This window comes from Equus przewalskii, chromosome 14 (assembly GCF_037783145.1).
Source record: "Equus przewalskii isolate Varuska chromosome 14, EquPr2, whole genome shotgun sequence".
Lineage (NCBI taxonomy): Eukaryota > Metazoa > Chordata > Mammalia > Perissodactyla > Equidae > Equus > Equus przewalskii.
The window spans coordinates 13,131,903-13,156,491 of NC_091844.1; the positions used below are offsets into that span (position 1 = coordinate 13,131,903).

A 24,589-nucleotide genomic window follows, 5' to 3' on the forward strand; every position below is an offset into this window, starting at 1 on the left:
ATCCCCCATGAAACCTATTATTTAATCAATCTGCTCTTCAGTTGTTTGTAAGGTTTGCTGGCCTAGACCAGGAGCAGGGGAGGATTTGCTGTGAAGCTGTGAAGCCTCAGCTTCTAGGCCCTTCCATGGCCCTGGGAGGGGCCCTTAGTGTTGGGCTCAAGTAGCTAAGTTTTATGTAAGTTTTGCAAACTGTGAGTGTATAAATAACAATTCTAAATTTGAATTGCTGAGACCCAGAGGCATGTTCTCTGGGTTGGGGCAGAATCCAGCACTGTGGTTAAGACCATGGGCTCTGGAGCCCAGCAGAACAGGTGCAAATCCCAACTTTCCAGCTGTGTGACTTCAGGCGAGTGACTCTATCTTTCTGTGCCCCTGTTTCCTGTCCTTACAGTGGGCATTCCCGCAGACTTCCTGATAGAGCTGGTGTGGGCTCATCTCCATCAGCTTCAGGGCAGTGGCTGCTGCCCAGGACACTTGGTGGCTCTTAGTGGACGTGGTGGGTTTACAGCTGGAATCAAGGGTGGAGACTCTCCCCTTGTGTATGAATCAGCTCGGGCTGCTGTAACATCATCTACTGGGGGCTTCACAGCAGACATTTATTTCTCATAGTTCTGGAGGCTGGGACGTCCAGGATCACGGTGCTGGCAGATTCTGTCCTTGGTGAGGGCTCTCTCCCTGGCTTGCAGACGGCTGCGTTGTTCCTCTGTCCTTACATGGTGGAGAGAGGGAGCTCTGGTCTCTCTTTTCTTCTCCTAAGGACATTAATCCCATCCTGGGGCCCCACTCTCATGACCTCATCTAAACCTAGTCACCTCCCAAGGCCCCCTCCAGCTACCTCACCACAGTGGTGAGGGCTTCCCCCTGGGAACCTGGGGGAACACAGTTCAGCCCATAGCACCTCGGCAGCTGCAGACTCCATGGAGGACGAGTGCGGGGCGAGGGCACATGGCACGGGGAGACCATGCTGAGCAAAGGCCTGGAGGACAGACAGCAGGAGCACATCCAGGACACAACACGCCAGGAGACGGGGCCACACGAGGGCTTCCTTCCGTCAGGAGATGGTCCTCTCACTGCACGCTGCTGCCTTTCCTCCCACTGCGGGCAAAGTGGTGTCTCAGATGAGTGTCCCACTCTGCCTGAGGCTCCCGCAGGCTGGAAGGCTCACGGAGGATCTTGTGGGAGGGGCAGGATTTGAAGGTGGGAGGAAGGGGCTGTCCTGGACCAGGACAGGGGGAAGGCCCAGGGGTGGGAATGCAGGCTGGGTGGATGCACAGAGCGGGGAGAGGTGGGGAGGATTCTGGGTGATAACTAGTGCCTGAGGCTCTCCTTTGTTAGCCGCTCAGATGGGATACACTCAAGACGGGAAAGACTCAGTGGATACCTAAGGATCCCAAGGGGAGGACCACGAGTGTATCTGCTTCACAAGGAGGAGATTGAGTCTTGAGTGAAGTGACTTGCCTCAGCTTCCAGGTGACAGAAGTGGACTTGAACTCATGCTCTGTGACCCAGCTCCCAGCAGGCCTCACAGCACCCACCGAGGGCCCATTCCTTAGACTCCTCTGTCCTCACCCCACAGCCACCATGTCCTCCCCTCCAGGAGCCAGGAGTTAGAGTGGGCCTTCCCACGTCCACTCCATCCTATGCTGTTGGAGCCTGCAGAGCTGCAGGATCAGGAACCAGCTCTCCCCCCAATCAGTCAATGAGTCACACTGTTGGCTCTCTGGCTCCAGACCTGCCAGTCAGCCTTGGAAGGAAGATTTAGAGGCGCCCAGTGACCAACTGCCCAGCCCAACAGGAACCAGTATTGACCAGTCCTGTTCTGGCTGCAGAGTGATGGAAACAAAGATTAAATTCCAAGGTCTCTTGCCAGCCAATAAACCCTGGAGCATGTTGGCAGCCCCACCCATGTGTGTGCACAGCGGCCTGTGTAACTTCAGCTCCCAGCACACTGGGGGCTGTGAGGACAAGGGGCTCTGCACCTTGGGCTTTGCAGTGGGGGAGACGAGATGGTGGGGTCATCTGTGATCTTCTTAAAGGCCTAGGGCTTGACTCCATGCTGCCATCATAGCTCCATCTCCTCTCTTTACTCTAATGGATGGAGGTAAATTTTAAAGGAGGCAGTCCAGCAAGAGACCAGTCACGCAGCGGTCAAGGGCTGCTCTGAGCCAGGCCCCACACACATCCCTGTCAACTCTAATGACAGCAGGACCACCCCCACTTTACAGATGAGGGATCCACTCTACAGATGAAGCTCAGGGATGAAGTAACGTCCCCACCTGTCCTCATCACCACGGTGGCAACTGTAGCGACTGCCCAAGGCTTTGGATACCCAGGCTGATGGCCAGAAGGAAGAGCAGACTCTGCATTCCAGGCCAGATCTGGGACAAATCAGGCTCCCCACTTCCTTGCTGTGTGAGCTTAGGGAAGTCACTTGGCCTCTCTGAGCATCACTTTCTTTGTGAATAAGGATGGTTGTGAAGATCAGAGGTCATGGCTAAAAAGCCCTTGGCACTTAATATATGGCCAATATATCACCACTGCCACCCTCTGATTCTCAGAAGGGACCTGGGGCGTGGCTCTAGTCATCAACAGGAAACCTGGCACACAGCTCCATGCACCAACGACCTTGCCTAGAAGTCATGGGCTGCAAGGGACAGCCCCCAACAGCGCCCAGCCCACTGGAGAGTGTTCTCTGGCCCTGGGACAGGCTGCCAGGGCCTCACCCTCCCAGGGGCTCCCTTCCTCCTGGGTGCAGAGCCCCCTGTGGCCCAGGGCTCAGGGCCTTGGTCCCAGCACCTTGGCCTCACGGTGGTCAGCACTTCGACCTTCTCCTCAGGTTCTCAGGTCATTAGTGACCACAGCAGAGGGGACGGTCCCCTTTCCTCCAGCTTCCCCTTGTCTGGTTCAGTGTGTCACTGACTCTGACCTCCCCCACTGCCAGGCTGACCGGTGACTGCCCTCAGCCTCGCTGACTCCAAGTCAGAGGTGGGCGTCCTGCCTGGGACAGCACCGGCCTCTCCAGGGCTGGGCAGCCCCTGGGGGACCTGTCCCCCAGTACACTCCAGGAGATTGGGGGCTTGTGAGGCTTTGTATAAAGGGCACATCAGAGACACACAGAGAGACGCAGAGGGACCCACAGCAGGTCTAAGCTCCTTGGCCATGTGGAGCTGGGGCCCTGAAATGCACGGAATCATGCAGTGTGGACAGTGAGTCAGGCTGCTTCTGAGTGCAGGGAACAGAATCCCCAAACAAAGCGCCTCAAACTATAAGGAATCTAGTGCTGGATCTCACCTTCTGAAAAGCATGGAGGCCTGGTTCTCCAGGGTGGATTAATTCGGTAGCTCAACCCCAGTCAGTTCATGGGTCAGCCTCTCTGTTATTTCCATGGCTTTCCCTCATCATCTTAGGGAGGCTGCTGCAGCTTCAAGCATCATATCTTCACACAGTAATATCCAAGAACATGAAAACGCCACGGTGCAGAGCACCCCTCTGTGTTGTGAGGCCTAAAACTAAGGCCCAGCTTCATGTGCTGCCTTGACGTCTGGTGAAACGGGAGGACTGACTGGTCTGACTGCACCTTCCCCTCCCCGCTCTGCCCGTGGATGAGGGCCCTGCCAAACCAACCTCCTTATCAAGGGACCAGGCACGGCTCCTGTTTATCCCTGAGCAGCAGGTGTCAGTTCCCTGCCAGCCCAGGGGATTATTCAGACAGGCCAATCCAGCCTCCTCTGGGAACCTCCCCTGACCCCTGGTTGCTGGGAAGCCTGCTTCCCATGGCCCCTGCCGCTCACCTCCTCCTGGTGCACTTGCCACACACAGGCTGTCCCTACAGCTCCAGCTGCCTGTCCCCTGTCCCTGGGGCAAGCCCCTGTGTGGCCCTGCCTGGCAGCTGGCCCTGGTTTGGAGCTGTAAGTAACAAGGAGCCTGCCTTTCATCTGAGGGTCTTTGTATTGTGTCCCCCATCAAAGGAACCTTTAAATCTCATGGAACAATTGGTGCTGTGACAGGATGGTGTGGCCCTGAGCTCTCCTTCTTGCATGGCCTCATGGGGAGACTGCTCTTGGTTTGTTAATTGGTCCAGTCCATGGAGAGGGGCTTGGCACAGAGCTGGCGTGTTGGCCCTGTTGCCCACTGCTGTGTCTGCCAGTGGTCACCACTCTCTCCTGACCCCAATTTCCTCAGTGTGGGGATATTGCAAATGAGGTGCTAATTGGCCCAACTCTGGGGGCTGCATGCCAGCTCAGGCGAGGCCCAATTTAGAGCATTGCTTCAGTGTCATTTGTGCTTATTATTCTTTGGGGCAGAACCCTGGTGTGTCTCGGGTGACCTTTGTGGAAGAAGACGTTGGTTGGCCTCCCCTGTGATAGAGAAATGGCACCCCAGTCTCACTGTGGGTGTGGCTCAAGTGCAGGTAGTGGCCCACCTGTCTCTTTGCTGCTTGTACCTCACTGCTGTCACCTCACACTTGCTGCCCCCAGGTCCTCAGGGGTGTTGTGAGTTATACCCTCCCCCACCCCAACACCCGCAGAAGTTACCCAGCTGCTTAAATACTGCAGGGCCCCTGCCAGTGTGCTTGGGCCTGAGTGAGGGCCCCGCATGTCCACGTGCAAAGGGCCTGAGACCTCAGACGGGGTAACTGTGCTGTCCCAGGAGAGTCTGCTCTCTCTCCTCAGAGCAAACCCGGACCCCGGAAGGGGTGGCCCCTGCCCCTCCTTTTCCAGTAACCTCCTAGAAGGGCCACACCATCAGTTCTCAGAGACAGAAACTAAACCAGGGCTCTAGGCTGCTGGGAGACTCCTTCCAAAAAAAAAAGAAAGACACTTGGATAAGGGATGTGCAAAGGAGGTTAAAATACATATATGTAATTACATATTTATATACATACATGTATAATTAAATTGAAATGAAAGTCTATAACGTGACTCAATTGAAATCTAAACTTTACTTTAAAAAATGATGTAGCAAAAAAAATAAAAGAGTGCTGATCAGCTTTTTGTCCAGACAGCATTGATTCTAAATTAACTTTAACATTTGTTTAAATGCACCAATTGACAAAATTTCATGGACTGAATCAATATTGGGGCTCTAATTGTAGTTATACCTGGGGAACCCCACTACAATTAAACATGACACCCCTGTAATCTTAAGGAAGTAACTAAATATAAGCTAGAGAAAAGATAGGTGTGCCTCCCTTTAACTGTAGCCTTGGATAAATTCTCATAGTTACAGTAACTAATAAATAAATGAAAAGCAATATGATAGATTGGAGTATACGAGGAAGCCATTTGGTTTAAAACGAATTTGTTCTGACCTTGTTTTTCTAAAAGGGCCTGACGTGGCCTGCCACGCATGCATTGTACAACTGCTTTAAATATACTATGTCCCAAAGACAAGAATACTGCCCTTAAAGATAGGGAGGTAAGTTCCCCCATATTGGCATTTCCTTTAGGATAAGCATCTCTCCCTAAACTAAGGATTAATTACTGACTTGCTTGTGACCTTGTGACCACTCACCTGGTGACCTGCTATGTTCACCTATCTGCTATGCCAGCAAAGCAATCTTATGATGATTATAAGAGGGACATTCTTAGCATATGTGATGTATGCTTGTTCCAAGATGGTATATAACCACTCAGTACATCTGACGTCTTTGGTGCCTTTTCTTCCTTGGGGAAGGAAGGCCCTGGGCTAGTCCTCAGATCTGGTTCATAATAAGCTCACCCCAATTTTGATTTCTAGATTGGTTATGGATTATTTGTGTCAACATACTCATTGCCCTAAAATATCCCACGATGTTCTCACACAATGAGTAATAAGTTAAAATTAAGTTAAGTCTTGGGCACTTACAAATTGGTTTGACAAAATGGAATCTCTCAGATCCCAAGATATAATATTTACTGTGGTCCTATGTAAGCTATAGCAAGGCCGTCTAGGATTGAACTTACTATATAAGATGTAATGAATGACTGGGTGGTTATCCCCGCTGCTTCTCCATTGACAGCCCAGTTTTGCCTGCTCTTAAGCCTGAAAAGATATGTGGCCCCTCATGGTGAATTATTGCAGCCTCCGTGCTGTGGTCCATCCAGTCAGACCCCCATACCCAGTACCCATTGTTGAAATCACTGACTCCATCCAGTCAGCAGCCAGTGACTGCTCTGCTGTTGTGGATTTGGATGGTGTGTGCTGTTCAGTGCCTGTTTCAGTAGCCTCCCAGCTGCAGGGTGCCTGCCCCTGTGGAGTAACTGTGTTTTCTCATTTCCTGTGTTCTTGATGCTGTGGCATCTGAGGTCTTGCTGATAAAGAGAGACCACCTCTCCCAAGTTTAGCTATTTCTTAGAGATACAGGCAACTCATTTGCAAACCAATCAATGCAAAGCCCACGCCCCCCCCGCCCCCTGGCCGCCCCCTCCCACCTGGCTCTCACCCTCCAGAAGCCAGTATTCCTCTTCCCTAATCCCCAGGGCCAGGACAGGACACCTAGGGCCACCGCTCAGCCCCAGAGCCCTCAGAAATGACTCAAAGTGGCCCATCCTCAGCCTGCTCACCCTGCCCTGCCCGCTCCTTCCTGTGAATCCACAACAAGGCTCCCACTCCCTCTGCCCCCTCACTGACCTTGATGCCTCCCCACGTGACCCCTGTGCTGGGGCGTGCCCCTCCTCCTGGGACTGTGAGCTGCAAACTGTCTTTTCAGTGGCATCTGAACACTGAGCTGTTGGCCTCGCCAGACCTGAATAATCATAAAATCTACACTGTAAAACACTCCAGAGGACACAATGCACCTTTTCTGGGCTACCCAGGGGTCCCCCCATAGCTCTGCCATTTCACAGTCTTCCAGGCAAGATCTTACCTGCACCCCTTTTGCCCAGGAGCACGGCTGTGACGTTACAGGGATGACGTCCTCCTCCAGGGAATTGTGCTTAATGCTTCATTGAGGACACACAGTCCAGCATCCTTTAGTCCGTTTGAGCTCTGGAGGCAACAATTCCTCACTGACAAATTCTACTTAATCTCACTGGTGCTACTCCTTACAAACCAGCCCTCCTTCCGTGGGGCCCTCACCAACCAAAGGCTCTGGAAGCTTCCAGATGCCCATCAACAGGCGCTCCTGCCAGGGCTCTAGAAACCCCTTCCCTGCAGAGGAGGTCCCAGCCTCCCCTCGGGCTCCTGGGGTCTCTGGGCGGCCTGTGCTGCCCCGCAGTTGCCCCTGGGCTTCTGAGGCAGAGCCTGCCCTTCTCAGCTCCGTCTGCCCACAGTGGAGCACCAATGGCTGACCACGTCCCGGGCTCTCCTGCACACAGAGGCCCTCACGGACCTGAGCCTGTGACCCTCTGCACCCAGCTGCCTCGGGTCGTGAAGGCAACACCCCACAAACTCAGCACGGCTACGGAGGCCTCCTTGATCTAGGATGGAGCCACCCCTCGGCCCTCTGCATGTTCCCCCTGCAGGAGGGGGCGGCCTCCCCTACTCAGTCCCTTGCCAGATGCTTTTCATCTACCCAAGTGTCAGCGTGTTGTGTTCACCATCAAAGAATCTTTAAATTTTATAAAACACCAGTGCACCAAATGCTCTCTGACTCACGAGTGGTTGGGAAGCACTGGCTCTGGGAAGGTGCTGTGGAACTTATAGGGGCCCAGGACCTGATGGAAGTCTGGGTCTTGAGCCAGGAAGACGGCAAGATGGGGATGGATGTGAGTAGGCTGCCTCCAAGGTCAGCCCCAAAGGAGGAACTTTGCTGCCAGCCCACGTCTGTCCCCTGTAAGTCCTCTGTCAGAACCACTGTGTAGGTGCCATGACAGCCAGGGAGGATAGATCATTCATTCACTCACTCAGATATTCACATATTCATTTGCTCATTCACTCACTCACTCATTCATTTATTCATTCCCTCAGTCATTCACATATTTAGGGACTTGGTCATTCACCCGCTTATCAGACAGTTATGCCCCAGGCCTTAAGGATAGAAAGATGATTAAAATTGTTCTTTCCTTGGGGCCAGCCCTGTGACACAGTGGTTAAGTTCGCGCACGCCACTTCAGCGGCCCAGGCTTTGTAGGTTCGGATCCCAGGTGTAGACCTAGCACTGTTTGATGAGTCACGCTGTGGCTGCACTACACATAAAATAGAGGAAGATTGGCACAGATGTTAACTCAGGACCAATCTTCCTCACACACACACATAAATTGTTGTTTCCTTGAAAACTCCCAGACCTGTTCTGGGGGTTAGTGAATAATTAACGTAGAGAAATGCTAGGTGAATAAAGTGACACAAGAGGTCTGGGAAGGAGCTGCCCTAGGGCGTGGAGGAAGGAGACATGTGGGGGCTACACAGGTGGTACCTTGGGTCAAGAGGCAAGTGGAAAAGAGAGTGGAAGGCGAATGCACAGATGCAGAGAAAGGAAAGAAAGTTCTGGTTGCCACGCAAAGGACCTGCGAGCATCACATCAGACATCAGTTCTAGGTCACAAAAAGTGCACACTGAGGGAATTCTGACGGATCTCTGAGGGGGAGGAAATGTGCACTGACAGAAAAAATGATGATGTTGATTGGAGATGCAAGAAGGTGGGGCAGCCTCACATAAGCAGTGCAGATCATGAGTCAGACTGTAGACGATTCAGAACGTGGTACCTCCTGACCCCGCTCGCAGACACGGCATCTCCATCCTGGGATGCTGTGGTGGGCGCTGGCTCCCAGAGAGCTCAGCAGCAAGTGCCAACTGCAGATTAACTCTCATCAGTATGAACAAAAGGACCAGCTGCACCTTCTGAACTAGGCTAGCTTCCAGTTTCTGGAAGGATCTCACCATATTACCTTATGAGATGCATTGACTCACCCAACAGCTGTTTATTGAGGGCCTTCTCTGTGCCAGCATTATTCCAGGATGGAGGACAAGGCAAGCCTTCCAGAGGGTGAGCATTCATTAAACAAGTAAACATAGGACAATTCTCAATAGAAGAAAGTGCCATGAGAAGTGATCAGGGGGACACAATAAGTGATGTGGGGAGGAAGGGTCTTTTGGGGTGGGCGTGTCAGGGAAAGTCTCTCTAAGAGGAGATCACATGACTGTGTCCTCCAGGAAGAAGGGTTTTGAGTGGAGAGAGCACAAAGGCCCTGACGTGGGGACAGGCTTCCTCTGTCTGAGGAGTGGAGAGGAGGGGCGGTGAGACCTGAACAGCCCCAACAACCGAGATGAGGCTGGGGGGCAGGGGAACTGGGCAGCGCTGTGGAGGAGAGGCCATCAGAAGATGTGAGCACGGGCTCGAAGTGCCCTGAGCATAGCTCGAGAAGCCTCCTCCAGACCCACAAGGAGGCTGCCCAGGGGCCCCAGCCAGGGCGGCCTCAGGCTTGGAGCAGGGCGGTGAGGGAGAGGAGAGAATGGATGGATGGGTGAGATCTTTTGGAAACTTCCCGGGCTTTGGTGTGAAGCTGATGAGAGGAGATCATGCTGCCCAATGGGTGTCCGCAGGCTCAGGTTAGAGCAGGAGAGAGGTGCCTTCCAGCCTCACTCTCACTTCTGCTTCCTAGGGCTCCACAGGCCCTACTTCCCTACCACCCTTTTTCTGCTTTGGTCCCACCCGACCCCCTGCCCTGGGCAGAGCCTCCGGTTCTCCTCCTGCTTGCTCAAGAGTTGGGCGCTCTTCTCCATGCTGTAGACTCTGCTGATCAGGTCATAGCTGATGAAAACACATCTGACTTATTATCTTTCTCTACTGAACACACTAGCAGACAGAACCCAGAACAGGGAGCTGAGAACTGTCTTCTCTTCTGGCCCCTTGTGGGCTTTTGAGCCAAGGGTTGCAAGTTTTTTGGTGGCCGACCACCACACTGTTCTTGCTTTCCAATGCAGGAAGAATTTGGTGACCACAAAGTTCAAAATAGAAATGATGCATTGACACAGGAACAAAGCAATCAACAAAAGAAAGCATAAATTGTTCTAAGGCTGTATTAATTAATACAAGTGAAATAGCTATTGAAACCCATGAGAAACTCAGGATGACTCTTGTTTTATGGTGATCTTCCTCAAAATTGTAAAAATTATACCCACTTTCATGAGAGTGAGACCTAGTAGTGGGAGCCTTAGCCTAACACTCCTCACCAGACAGATTTCTCAGGGAAATACTGAACTAGGGCCCTAGAAAAAACTTGAGTAACAAGCTTATCATTTATGATTACCAGCCTTAGCAGTGCTTAGAAAGTCCCTGAGGAGTTGCTCCGTGAATTGTCTTCAAGTTATCTGCAAAGTCCAGGGAGCCAGCTGTCCTTTGCTTGTTAAGAACATGAACAACCAAGAAAGATTCAGGGAGGGTTTGTCCAGTCAGTTCTTGGCCTGTGGGGAGGAGCCTGACAGTTCCCCAGGGGCCCTACTTGAGCCGGTCTCTTCCTTCAGTGGTGTGAATGCATTCCTTACACCCCCTCCCTCCCTCAGAACTGAGTGCCTGAGCCAGGGGATTTCAGGTTGTAAGTAGCACCAAATTACAGTGAGAAAAGTGTTCCCTTTTCAATAAATCATTCTTTTTATTTTATTGATTAGTTCAAAGAAACTCATAATATACCAAATGGTGAATGGGGAAAAATAATTTTTCTTTCCACCCTTTTCTCCCCAACCACCCACTTGACCTCCCAGGAGGCAACTAGTGCTACCAGCTTCTTGTGCATGTGTCCCAAATGTCCCAGGCATCTAAAGGTAGGTTCCAGAGCAGTGGAGCAGTCTGGACAATTCCGTGAATGTTGCTGGGACAATGACCCATCATATGAAAAAATGGAATTGGATCTCTACCTTCACCACACACAAATACCAATTCCATTTGTATTAAAGTCCTAAATGAGAAAAGAAAACCGTTATCTTGAGATAGAGAAGAACTTCTTAAGACACATAAAACACAAACCATAAGAGAGAAGCCTGATAAAGTCTCCTTCACTAAAAACAAACTAACTTCTGTCCCAGAAGTCACAGACTGGAAAAGACATTTGCAAAGAATAAAAGTGTCACAAGAGTAGAAAATATAAAGAATGCCTCTAGGGGCCGGCCCGGTGGCGCAGCGGTTAAGTTCGCACGTTCCGCTTCTCGGCGGCCCGGGGTTCGCTGGTTCGGATCCCGGGTGCGGACATGGCACTGCTTGGCAGCCATGCTGTGGTAGGCGTCCCACGTATAAACTAGAGGAAGATGGGCACGGATGTTAGCTCAGAGCCAGGCTTCCTCAGCAAAAAGAGGAGGACTGGCAGTAGTTAGCTGAGGGCTAATCTTCCTCCAAAAAAAACCAAAAAAACAAAAAACAAAACAAAACAAAAAAATAAAGAATGCCTCTAAATACCATCTCAGACCCTTAAGATTGACAAAATTTAAAGAACTTGGCAATGCTGGGTGCTGGAGATGTGGAGTGACAGGAGCCCTGCCCTGGGGGAGGGAGAGTCAAGTTAGCCCACTCCACAGGGAGCTGCAGATGAGGCTGTACCCTGAGGGCCAGTGGATCTCATCCTTCTTATGCTGTCATTGGATCTATATCTCCACACATTCTCAGGCCCCAGTGGAGACCCCAGTGTGGCCACATAATCTTCTGGAATGTAATCCTGCTCTTTGGCTTTCATAGTATCTATTTTCAGAGTTCCTTTTTATATATGGTACTATGCTGTTTTTCCATTTACAAAGATGACAAAGTTTCCGATTAAGAAGTACAGCTGTCAGTCAGAGGATTCTGGGAAGATGGAGGAGTAGGAAGCACCAGGAATCTCTCTCCCCACCTGGACAACAGCTGCAGTGGTGGAATCTGTTTGTTGTAACTATTTTGGAACTCTGGAATCATAAAGGCCTGCAACTTCCAGGGGAAGACATGGGGAAGACTTCAGTACCCCACTAATAATAATGGATAGAACAGCATGAGAGAACATAAGTAAAGAAATAGAGGACGTAAATGACACAACAAACCAACAAAGTCTAGCAGACACACACAGAACACTCTATCCAACAGAATACACATTCTTCTCACTTTCACTCAGGGCATTGTCCAGGATAGACTATATGTTAGGCCTAAAGTTAAATTTCAGTAGATAAAGAGATAGATATTAGACAATGGATCTTTTCTGACCACAGTAGGATTAAGTTATAAATCAGTAACAAAAGGAAAACTGAAAAATTGACAAAATTGTGGAAATTAAACAATATACTTTTAAACAATCAGTAGTTGAAAGAAGAAATCGAAAAAGAAATTAGAAGATACTTAAAGATAAATGTAAACCTAAAACACAACATACCAAAAATTACAAGGTGCAGTGAAAGTGGTGCTAAAGGGGAAATGTGTAGCTAAAAGCACTTACATTACAAGAAAAGATAGATCTCAAATCAACAATCTTATTTTACAACTTAAGGAACTAGAAAATGAACAAACTAAACTCAAAGTTATCAGGAGGTAAGAAATAGTAAAGATTAGAGCAGAGATAAACAAAATAGGGAATATAAAAACAGTGGAGAAAATCAATGAAACCAAAAGTTGATTCTTTAAAAAGATCAACAAAATTGACAAACCTTTAGCTAGATGGACTAAGAGAAAAAGAGAGAAGACTTAAATCACTAAAATCAGAAGTGAAACTGGAGACATTACTACCAACTCTACAGAAATAAAAAGGATTATAAGAGATTCTTATGAACAATCGTACATCAACAAATTGGATAACCTTGATGAACTGGACGAATTCCTAGAAACACAAAACCTACTAAGACTAAATCACAAAGAAATCAAATACCTGTAGACCTTTTAGTAAGGAGATTGAATCAGTAATCAAAAATATCCCAAGAAAGAAAAACTCTAGACCTGATGACTTCTACCAAACATTTAAAGAAGAACTAATACCAGTCCTTCTCAAAGTTTCCAAAAAAAATTGAAGAGGAGGAAACACTCCCAAGCATTCTATAAGGCTAGCATTACCCTGATACCAAAGGCAGACAAAGATAGTACAAGAAAAAAAGGAATATTGATGCAAAAATTCTCAACAAAACACTGGCAAACAGAATTCAGCAGCATAAAGATGGATTATACAACACAACCAAGTGGAATTTATTCTTGGAATGCAAGGATGGTTCAACATATGAAAATCAATCAACGCTATATGCCATATCAACAGAATGGAGGAAAAAACCGCATGATCATCTCAATAGATGTGGAAAAAGCATTTGATAAAATTCAACATCCTTTATTGATAAAAACACTCAACAAACTAGGAATAGAAGGAAACTGCCTCAACATAACAAAAGCTATATATGAAAACCTAACAGTGAATATCATACTCAATGGTGAAACACTGAAAGCATTTCCTCTAAGATCAGCAACAAGGTAAGGATGCCCACTTTCACTACGTCAATTGAACATTGTACTGGAACTTCTAGCCAGAGTGTTTAGACAAGAAATACGAAAATAAGGCATTAGAGTTGGAAAGGAAGAAGTAAAATTATCTTTATTTATAGACAACATGCATTTATATGTAGAAAATCCTAAAGATTCCACCAAAAAACTGTTAGAACTAATAAATTAATTCAGCAAAGTAGCAGGATACAAAGTCAACACATAAAAATCATTTCCATTGCCATACATGAATGATGAACAATCTGAAAAGAAAATTACAAAAAAAATTCCAAAGCCAGCCCTGATGGCCGAGTGGTTAAAGTTTGGCATGCTTTACTTTGGCAGCCCCGATTTAGTTCCCAGGCACAGAACCACACCACTCATCTATCAATAGCCATGCTGTGGCAGTGGCTCACATGGAAGAATTAGAAGGACTTACATGTACTAGGGCTTTTGGGAAGAAAAAACAAGAGAGATGAAGATTGGCAACAGATGTTAGCTCAGGGCAAATCTTTCCCAGCAAATGAAATAAAATAAAATAAAATAAATTCCATTTATAATGGCATGAAAATGAATAAAATATTAGGAATTGACAAGAAGGTGAAAGACTTGTACAATGAAAACTACAAAACATTGTGAAAGAAATTAAAGAAAACAAAAATAAATGGAAATCCCATGTTCATAGATCAGAAGACTCAATATTATTAAAATGTCAATACTACCCAAAGTAATCTCCAAATTCCATGCAATCCCTATCAAAATCCCAATGAAATTCTTTGCAGATATAGAAAAATCTATTCTAAAATTCATATGGACTCTCAAGGGACCCTGAATAGCCAAAACAATCTTGAAAAAGGACGAAACTAGAAGACTCACACTTTCTGATTTCAAAACTCACTACAAAGCTCACTACTACAGTGATCATAGTGTGGTATTGGCATAAAGACAGACATATGGACCAAAGGGATAGAATATGGAGCCCAGAAATAAACCCTGGCACACATGGTCAAATGATTTTTGACAAGGGTCCCAAGACCATTTATTGGAGAAAGGACAGTCTTTTCAACAAATAGTGCTGGAGAAACTGTATATCCTCATGCAAAAGAATAGATTTGGACTCTTTTCGAATGCAATATACAGAAATTAACTCAAAAGGCATCAAGGATCTAAATGTAAGACATAAAACTCTTTGAAGAAAACATAGGACAAAAGCTTAATGGGATTGGATTTGGCATTGATTTAGAGGACAGGACACCAAAGGTCAGGCAATAAAAGAAAAATAGATAAAATTGGACTTCATGAAAATTTTTAAAAATTTGTACAAGAGACGCTATCCATAGACTAAAAAGGCAACCTACAGACTGGGAGAAAATTTTTTTTTTAAAGATTTTATTTTTTCCTTTTTCTCCCCAAAGCCCCCCAGTACATAGTTGTGTATTCTTTGTTGTGGGTCCTTCTAGTTGTGGCATGTGGGACGCTGCCTCAGCGTGGTTTGATGAGCAGTGCCGTGTCCGCGCCCAGGATTCAAACCAACAAAACACTGGGCCGCCTGCAGTGGAGCGTGAGAACTTAACCACTCGGCCATGGGGCCAGCCCCTGGGAGAAAATTTTTGCAAATCATATTTCTGAAAAGTGATTAATATCCAGAATATATAAGGAATTCCTAAAACTTAAGAACAAAAACAAAGAACCTGATTCAAAAAAAAAAGACTTGACTAGGCCTTTCTCCAAAGAAGATGTACAAACGGCTAATAGGCACAGGAAAAGATGCTCAACATCACTTATCATTAGGAAAATGCAGGTCAAAACTCTAATGAGATACCATCTCACACCCGTTAGGATGGCTACTATAAAAAAACCAAGATAATAAGTTTGGCAAAGATGTGGAGAAATTGGAACCCTTGTGCACTGTAGGTAGGAATGTAAAAAGGTTTAGCTGCCCTGGTAAATGGTATGGTGGTTCCTAAAAAAATTAAAATTAGAACTACCATATGACCTACCAATTTCAATTCTGGGTCTATACTCCAAAGAGTGCAAGCAGGGTCTCGAAGAGATATTTGTACACCCATGTTCACAGCAACATTATTCACAGGACCTAAAATGTGGAAGCAACCCAAGTGTCCATCGACAGAGGAATGGGAAAACAAAATGTGGTCTATACATACAATGAAATATTATTGAGTCTTAAAAACGAAGGAAATTCTGACGCGTGCTACAACATGGACGAACCTTAACGACATGATGCTAAGTGAAATAAGCCAGACACAAAAAGACAAATACTGTGTGGCTTCACTTACATGAGGTGCATAGAGCAGTCAAAATCACAGAGACAGAAAGGAGATGGGGGCTGCCAGGGGCTGGGGGATGGCAGAGTAGGGAGCTATTGAATAAGGGGACGGAGTTTCAGGTTCACAAGATGAAAAGAGTTCTGGGGATGGATGGTGGTGATGGTTGCACAACAGTGTGAATGTATTTAATACCACTGAACTATACATTTGAAAATGGTTAAGATGCTAAGTTTTCTAAGTACATTTTACCACAATAAAAAAAAACTTTTAAGCAGAGTTGTTGGACGATTAATGAGATAACACGTTAAATAGTGAGAACCTGGAAACACGTGCAAAATGGAACAGGTGCTGTTCATATAATTAGCAACAGCGCATGCCCACGTTTCATGACCAGAAGGAGGTCCATCTATTTTGTGAGCTACAAGAGATCCCTGGGGAGGGAAGAGAACCTGTGCCTGAGCTGGTCCTGGCCTGGTTGTAGAGGAGCCTGGGGGCTGGGAGGGGCTTCTGCAGACGGTGGGGGGGAGAGTTAGGGGGCGATGGCAGGACAGTGTGAACAGGATGTGGGGGTGGGGAGGCAGAGGGGTAAGGAGCAGGGGAGGGTAGTCATGTTGCCCTCCTCTATGTCCCAGGGCAGGACTCAGAGGCCAGCGGGGTGCAGTTGTAGGTGGGGAGAGGACGTGCCTCCCCCCGAGCAGGCGGTGCTGGAGCAGGAGGCAAGAGGATTTCATGGAGGCAACATGAAGCCTTCTGGGCTGAAGGCAGCTGCTCAGGACCCCACTGAACCAGGCATGACCCAAGGTAATTGGTATGCCAGTGGCAATTCTGCTTCTGTCCCTACTTCAGAGCTGGGAGGCCCCCATGTACACCCACAGGTCACAGAGGTCACTCAAGGGTGAAATGTCCAGAGCAGGCTGGCCCAGTGACTAAGGCCTGACAGGGAGGAGGCATCCAGCTGCCACACTGGGTGCCGCCTGGTCCCTGTGATGATGTGGTGCCAGCTGATGGCACAGTGGGAGCAGTGGGGGTGAACCACGGAAGAAGAGAGTCCACAAGGGCGGTTCCTACTGGGGCTGAGATTCTATTTGCTGGTGAAAGTTCTGGGAACTTTTGGAATTGGTTTTCCTTCCCCAGCACTGCGAGGCCGTGAGGACCCCATGTAAGAGCCCCGAGTTAGGCAGGGGGGCCTCTCACACGGGTCACTCTCTGGTTCAGCTCTCAGCTGCTGACTGCAGGGATTGGCTCCATGGCCTTCCCATCTTCTGAGTTACAGCAATGCACGGTTGGTGGCTCCTGCGGTGACCAGAACAGAAATTTCCACCTGCTGAAAGAGGAAGGGACAGCAACAGCCTCAGGCCAGCACTGGCATGGTATCCCACAGTAGGGACACAGACCTTGTGTGTCTGGGTGACTCGTCCTATGCTGAGTGGATGTGGTCACAAGGCTTTCTTGAGAATGAGTTGTCCTTTCCCAGACCTGCTCCCTCTGAGTGACTGATCAGAGGTGGGGGAGGTGGGAGAGGATGTCGTGTCTCAGAGAACCTGGCGATGCCGGGATTCTGGTCTCTCTGAGGCTTAAGGGGTTGAGGGGAGAATTTGGATCTGAGAGGTGACGGAGGTCTGGGAAGTGATGGTTTGAGAGAAGGTGGGGTCTGGAAGGTCTTGGGTCTGTGAGGTGACAGGTTTGTGAGGTGATGAGTCTGGGAGGCGATGGGGTCTGGGAGGTGATGCAGAGGTGGTGGGGTCTGAATCATCTCCCATGATGCAATGGGCAGCTCTACATAGTCAGGAGTGCTCCCAGACCAGCTGAGTTGGTCAGACGAGCGTCCAGCCCTCCTCCCCACAGGTTGTGGTTGTCCTCCACCCTCTTCGGCCAGCCTGTTTCCTTCCCACCTCTGGGGTGCATATCTCTGGAGCTTCCTCCTCTGTCATCCAGGTGAGGCAGCCACGGGTCTCCTCCCTTCCTTCTGAGGGCTTGGCTGCTCTGAGTCATAGACCAAGACCCAGGGCAGCCAAAAGCTTTTCCTTCCTCTTCTTTTAGGCCCCATAGCTGGAAAAACTGGTCTGTTTGTCATGACAGGAATCAATTCATCCAAAGGACACAGTTCATTTCACAGTTGGCAAGTTTAGGAAACCAATGGACACAGCCCCTGAGGAGTCTGAGGCTTCCTCGGCTTTCCAGAAGCCTGTCTGCATGCTTCACTTTCCCTTCCCTCTTTCCTTCTCACCTTTCCTCCACTCTCTCTCCTTGTCCTTCAACACTCATGCCCCTCCCATGGACCAGGCACTGTGCTAAGCCCTGGGCACCGAGAGCTGAGTCAGCAAGTCCCTCCTACTCTCCAGAAGAACATGCCATTCTTCTCGGCACCAAGTTTCATACTCTATTTAGTTGAGTTCTATGATTTTATTGTTCTTTCTGGTCTCTTGCTGTTCCAGATCTCCAGGCCCCCTAGGCCAATTTAGAGACCTCTGCCCTGGTCTCTGGACCCCTGTTTCTTTTCGCACTGCTCCAAGTTCTTGGCACTGACCAAGCTTTCCGAGTCCAGAAGACAGGTGGGCACCTGCTGGACTCCCTTCCCCTCCCCCAGAGAGGACCTCACACTGACTGTGGAAAGGGCCTTGATGGCCCCCACGCTGGAATGCTTGCAGGAACAGTGGCCTCGGCTCCACCACCAAAGATCCCACATGCACCTTCTTTTCCAGCCTGGTTACCTGTGCTCAGACAGGTTGGACATGGTACTCAGAGCATGTGTTTGAAACTGGATGAATAGACAAGTCACTATGTGGAAATAAAAGCTCAGAGAGGTAACAAGTCTCCTCTCCATGAGTTCTAGTAGATAATATGCAGAGATGAACACAGTTGCCTTGATTTGGAAGAATCAGGGGGCATTAGTACAATTTTCTTTTCTATGTTTTCTAAGTATAAGTGTACTTTTTCCAAATGAAAACAGAATTGGTAGGAAGAAGAACAGATAGCCGACAGGGCCCACTGGTGTGGTAGGTGGGAGGTTAGAGGTTCCCTCACTCTCTCAGTGACTGCAGGGCAGGTAGCTTCTCTAGAAGGTGGGCTCCTGGTCATCATGAGGGGTCAGTCCCCATGGAGAGGCCTTTGGAGGAAGCCCAGGTAGAAGGATGAGTGTGAGAGTGAAAGGTGGGGGCCAGGGCTGTCCCAGGCGGTATCTGCTAGATTCTGATCTTCGCTCAGCAACTGCTTCCCCGTCTGAGAAGCTTGCTGTGTGGCAAAGGTGCTCTGCAGGGGCTGTAGGTGAAACCTGGGAGGAAAGTGCTGAACTGAGGAGCAGGCCGCCCAGCCCCAACCTGCTGAGGCTGCATTCCGAGGACCCACTGGCCCAGCCCTGCTCTGTGCATTTGATGTTTTGGGCAACTTGGGCCAAATTCCCGATGAAACTCACTGTACAGGTCGTGAGCTTTCACGCAGAAGGGCGGGGTCCGGTCCCTCTCTGGGCAGAGAGAATGAGCCCTGTCACTCTCAGGGTCAAACAGCAGACATGACTGAGCTTGATGGATGCTTTATACTCTGAATTTTGCCTCTTTCTCCTGAGCCCTGCCTGCCCTTGGCCTTTCCAGCTCTGCCCCAGGAGCCACCCTGCTCCCCACGGAGATCAAAGGCTCTCTGGCCTCTGGGACTCACCCATGCTGCTCCCTGACCTGGCACATCCCTCCTCCCTCTGCTCTGCACAGGCCCTCCTCACGCTGCCCTGTGGGCATCGGTCCTGTCATCTTCTTGCAGAACTCGCTGCCTATGCCTGCTTCCTTCTGCCCTGGACCCCCGTGGCTGTCCACGTTCTACCTCGTGCCCCTCCCTGAGTGCCCCCAACTCTTATGTTGGATTTCCTTATTTGTACTTGTCACCCTGCAGTGTGGGGAGCAGTGCCTGATGATCCTCTGTAGGGAAGCTCTCTCCCCCTCCCCCCACTTAACCACTGCTCACTCACTCAAGGGCCCCTTCCTCCCACAAGCTCCCCAACCCCCAGGCCAAGCCCGGCTGTGCTGGTGGATGCTCTTGGGGCTCCCTTCCAGCACCAACCTTGTTACACATTTATGATGCAGGTGTGATGGGTGCCCATCTCCTGCCCCCATGAGAAGCTTCACAAAGGCAGGGGGCACGTCCGCCCTGCTCCCATTGCCCGGCACTCACTGACCTGGTGCTGATGCGGCACTGAGGGCAGGGCCTCTATTACTGCTGTGTCTTCAGTGCATCCAAGACGTGCTCAGAAATGGGGGCCTGTCCCCATCCCAGCCTGATTGTATAATGACTGGCACGTGTGCTTCCTCTCAGTGTCTGGCCTGCAGAGATGGGGAAAGTGCCCAGTGCAGGCCCAGCCCAGGGGTCTATTGACTCTGAATGTGCTGTCCCTTTTGGATGGAACTCGCCTAGGGAGCAAGGACTCTGTCTTCCCTATTCGCAGGCCCTCCACCCTCCGTTCCTGTCCCTGAGACACCAGACAACACAAGCCCCTGCTGCATGGTTGGAATCTGGAGATTGGTGACGACTCTCTCAGGCGGTGAGACAGTGCCAATCTCCCTGGAATTAGGAGACATGAACCTGGAAGAGGTTGGGAAGAAGTGAAAAAGATCACCTGTGGTAGCTCATTGTCACTGGAGGCTGCAGGGCACAGGTACCCAGTCAATGCATTACACCACAGCTCTCTGATGAGTGAGCACTCACCACCTCTGGTTTCAAGTGTGTGGATTGTATGCAGTAGGCACAGAGGCAGTGGGAACAGTCCACTTTCTGGAGTCAAGACATCTGGGTGTCCTCCCTGTGGCCTGGGCACATTCCCTCCCCATCTGAGCCTGCAGGGTGGGGTGACAGCTGTCAGAAAGGCTCCATGGGATTAATGAGGTCATGTGGGCAAAGTGCCTATGGTGGGGCTGGGCACTTCGTAGGTCCTCAGCAGTGCTGTTTCCCCTCCGCCCTCCTGGGGTCAAGGCTTCTGGGATTCCATTAGTCCATCGGCCCAGCAGGTGCCCTTGTTGCTTCTGCCAGGAGTGGGAATCAAAAAACGGGGATGACGGCCTCCAATCTTGTGTTCCCAGTTCAGGGGTTAAAGGTCCAGAGCCCTGTGATCCGGGCAGAGATGCCTCAGGGAGCCAGTGCCCAGTGCCATGTTTGAGATGACCACGAAGCCTGGATTTGGGTGGCTGTCGATGGTCTGTATGGAATGTGGCATTTGATTGGCAGTTGTCCACCTTAAGTATGTTCTTAAAAATTTCTGTACTATGTGAATTTTTTCCAGTTTTACTGAGAAATAATTGACATCGCTGTATAAGTCTCAGGTGTACAGCATGATGGTTTGATTTACATATAAATGTGAAGTGATTACCACAATAGGTTACTGAACATCCATCATCTCATACAGATACAATAAAAAGAAAAGAAAAAGAAAGTTCTCCTTGTGATGAGAACTCTTAGGCTCTACTCTCTTAACAACTTTCCTGCATCTCACACAGCTGTGTTCACTGTAGTCACCGTGCTGGACATTACGTCCCTGGTACTTATTCATCTTAGAACTGGAAGTTTGTACCTTTTGAGCACCTTCCTCCAATCCCCCCACCCCCCAGACCCCATCTCTGTCTGACCTCTTTTTCTATGAGTTTGGTGGGATATGTGTTTTTTTTTTTAGGTTTCACATATAAGTGAGGTCATACACCATTTGTCTTTCTCTGTCTGGCTGATTTCACTCAGCATAATACCTTCAAGGTCCATCCGTGTTGTCACAAATGGTAGGATTTCCTCATTTTTTATGGCTGAATAATATTCCATTGTCTGTATACACCACGACTTCCTCCTCCATCCATCCATCCATTAAGTACAGTCTTGATCAAGGGCTTGCAGCTTTGGAGGCACAGCGTCACTCAGGTTCAAGGCTGAGCTCCACCACTCACCTGCTGTGTGGCCTTGGGCAGCTACTTAACCTTTCTGAGCCTCCATCACCTCATCAGTAAAATGGGGGTCATTCTACAGACCCAAAAAGTAAATCCCACCTGCTATGATTTCCTGGCAAGTCCTGCCCCATGAATCTTTCCTTGAACACGTCCCTGTCCCCCAGTCCCTTCTCCCACTCCCAATTCCCTCCCCCGACACACACCAGCTGGAGGTGACCTCTTCCACCCTCGGGCTGGCACAGCAATCGTCACTTTCATGTTTCTGCTTTGTAGAAACCCACAGTAGGCCATATTCTTATTTTGACAGAAGCCCCAGATCCTCCCAGACTGACCCCACATTCACACCCACTATGCTCCTAGGAGGACCAAGGACTCTGAAGTGAGTCATTATGGGCTGAGGGTGTTTTCTCATGTCCTGCTGGAGACCAAAGTGTGGTCCTGTCTTCTATGGACATGAACACCCTACATCATCGGCTCGTGGCCCAGAGCACCCTGGGGCAGCTCTGTGACATGCAGACAGACTGTCTCTATTGACCACACTCTACGTTCAAACAGTATCATTGTGCTTCCTCCTCGGGCGGTCAAGCACCAACAAGGCTGGGTCCATCCCGGCAGAGGACGGGTATCTACTGAGCACCGTGCATGGGCTGGGGTCTTGGTTGGGCACTGAGGACATGATATGGCAGGAAGGAGACAGGAGGATGGGGACGGGGTGGGGGCTGCCCTGCAGTGGGTAGAGTGTGGTCAGGAAGAGGACCATCAAGCAAAGACGGCAGGTGAGATGAGGGTCACAGAGAAAGGGCCCTTCCTAGATGCTTTGTGGCTCTTGGGCCTCAGCAAAGGAGGCTGGAGCCCATCAGCCTCACTGGGCTGCACCAGGGAGCTGCACCTTCTCCCCAGAGTCACGAGCCCAAGACTGAGGAATTTAGCAGCAAAGGTTTGAAACAGCCAGCAGAAAACCCAACCGAAAAACAAACAAACAAAAACTTCAAGGCCAGGCGAAGATGTTATTAAGAATTGAGAAGACCTTTGTGTGTTTAATTGGTGAATACTGACAGAGAAATTGCCAAACAGCTTTGGATGGATTTGCTTGAGTGTTATCTCACCTCCCGCCAGTTGTGGTTGTCCCCACCAGAGTCTCCTTAAGACGAAGCAGATGGACACCTTGGGTCTCAGGCCACCAAGGCCAGCAGCCCCGAGGAGGCTCACAGAGGCGCAGTGGGATGTTCTCATTTCAGGTGCCTGGTCCCTCTCTGTGAGTGTCAGAAAGGACAGCTCATGGTCATGGGTGTTTTTGTTTTTCTGAAAATGTGTCCAGGAACTGACTTCTCTCCACAGAAACGGGGAAAGAAACAGAGCTGTGTAGAGGGAAAGGGTGAGGGTCTCACTGGGGAGAGGGGGTGGTGCCTGCTGGGGCTGTGGGTGCAGCCACAGAAGTGCTGGGGAGTCTGAGCTGGGGCTGCCCTGGATGGCAGAAATATTTTCGGCTCTGGGACTGTAGGAGAAAACTCAGTGCTACTGTCTACATTAAAATAAAGAGGAAAACTACTGGAGTGCGACACTTGTTAAAAATACAGTCAAAAAAGAATAAAGAGCTCTCGGTTCTGTTCCATTGATCTGCGTGTCTGTTTCTGTGCTCGTACTATGCTGTTTTAATTACTACAGCATTGTAGTGTGTTTGAATCCAGGGAGTGTAATACCACAAATCTATGGATAGCTCATCTTGGACAGAAAAGATGCACTGGAGAAAGGAAAGTCTCTTCAATAAATGCTGCTGGGAAAACTGGACAGCCACCTGTGAAAGAACGAAAATATACTATTATCTTACACCAGGCACAAAAAGTACCTCAAAATGCATTAAAGACTTGAATGTAAGACATGAACCTAAAATTCCCCGAAGAAAATATAGGCAGTACACTCTTTTACTTCAGTCTTAGCACTATCTTTTTGAATACCTTGTCTACTCAGGCAAGGAAAACAAAAGAAAAATAAACAAATGGGACCAGGACCACATCAGACTAAAAAGCTCCTGCACAGCAAAGGAAACTATCCACAAAACGAAAAGACAACCCACCAAAGGGGAAGAAATATTTGCAAATTATGTATCTGACGAGTAGTTAATTTCCAAAATACATAAAGAATGCATACAACTTAACAAAAAATGAACAACCCAATCAAAAAAGAGGCAGAGGATATGAACAGTCATTTTTCCAAAGAAAATATACAGATGGCCAACAGGCACAGGAAAAGATGTTCAATATGGCTAGTCACTAGGGAAATGCAAATCAAAACTACAATGAGATATCACCTCACACCCATCAGATTAAGAAGATAAGAAATAACAAGTGTTGCAGAGGATGTGGAGAAAAGGGAACCCTCATATACTGCTGGCAGGAGTGCAAATTGGTACAGCCATTAGGAAAACTGTATGGAGATTCCTCAAAAAATTAAAAATAGAAATACCATGTGATGTCAGTATTTATCCAAAAAACATGAAAATGCAAATTCAGAAAGATATATGCACCCTTGTGTTCATCACAGCATTATTCACAATAGCCAACTTGTGGAAGCAACCCAAGTGCTTGTCAATGGATGAATAGATAAAGATGTGGTGTATACACACACATATATATACATACACATGCAATGGAATACTACTCAGCCATAAAAAAAGAAAAAATAGTGCCATTTTCGACAACATGGATGGATCCTAAGTGTATAATGCCAAGTGAAATAAATCAGAGAGAGAAAGACAAATACGTATGACTACACCCATATGTGCAGATAAACAAACAAACACACAGATAAGGAGAACAGATTAGTGGCTACCAGAGGGGAAGGAGGTGAAGGAAGGGCAAATGGGGTGAAAGGGTACATATGTATGGTGACATCAAAATTAGACTACTGATGATGAGCACATTGCAGTCTATACAGAACCTGATAGATAATAAGGTACACCTCAAATTTACACAATGTTATAAACTAAGGTGACCTCAATAAAATAATTAAAGAAAAAAAATAAAGTGTGGTCCAGAAAATAAAGGAAAACAAAAAACCAGTGG

At 48.5% G+C, this 24,589-nt stretch overlaps 1 long non-coding RNA gene across 1 annotated transcript in view; it reads right to left on the minus strand.

Moving 5' to 3' along the window:
• LOC139075695 (uncharacterized) overlaps positions 1 to 24,589 on the minus strand; it is a 318,375-nt gene that overhangs the window by 233,891 nt on the left and 59,895 nt on the right. The gene's annotated exons all lie outside the window — the stretch shown is intronic.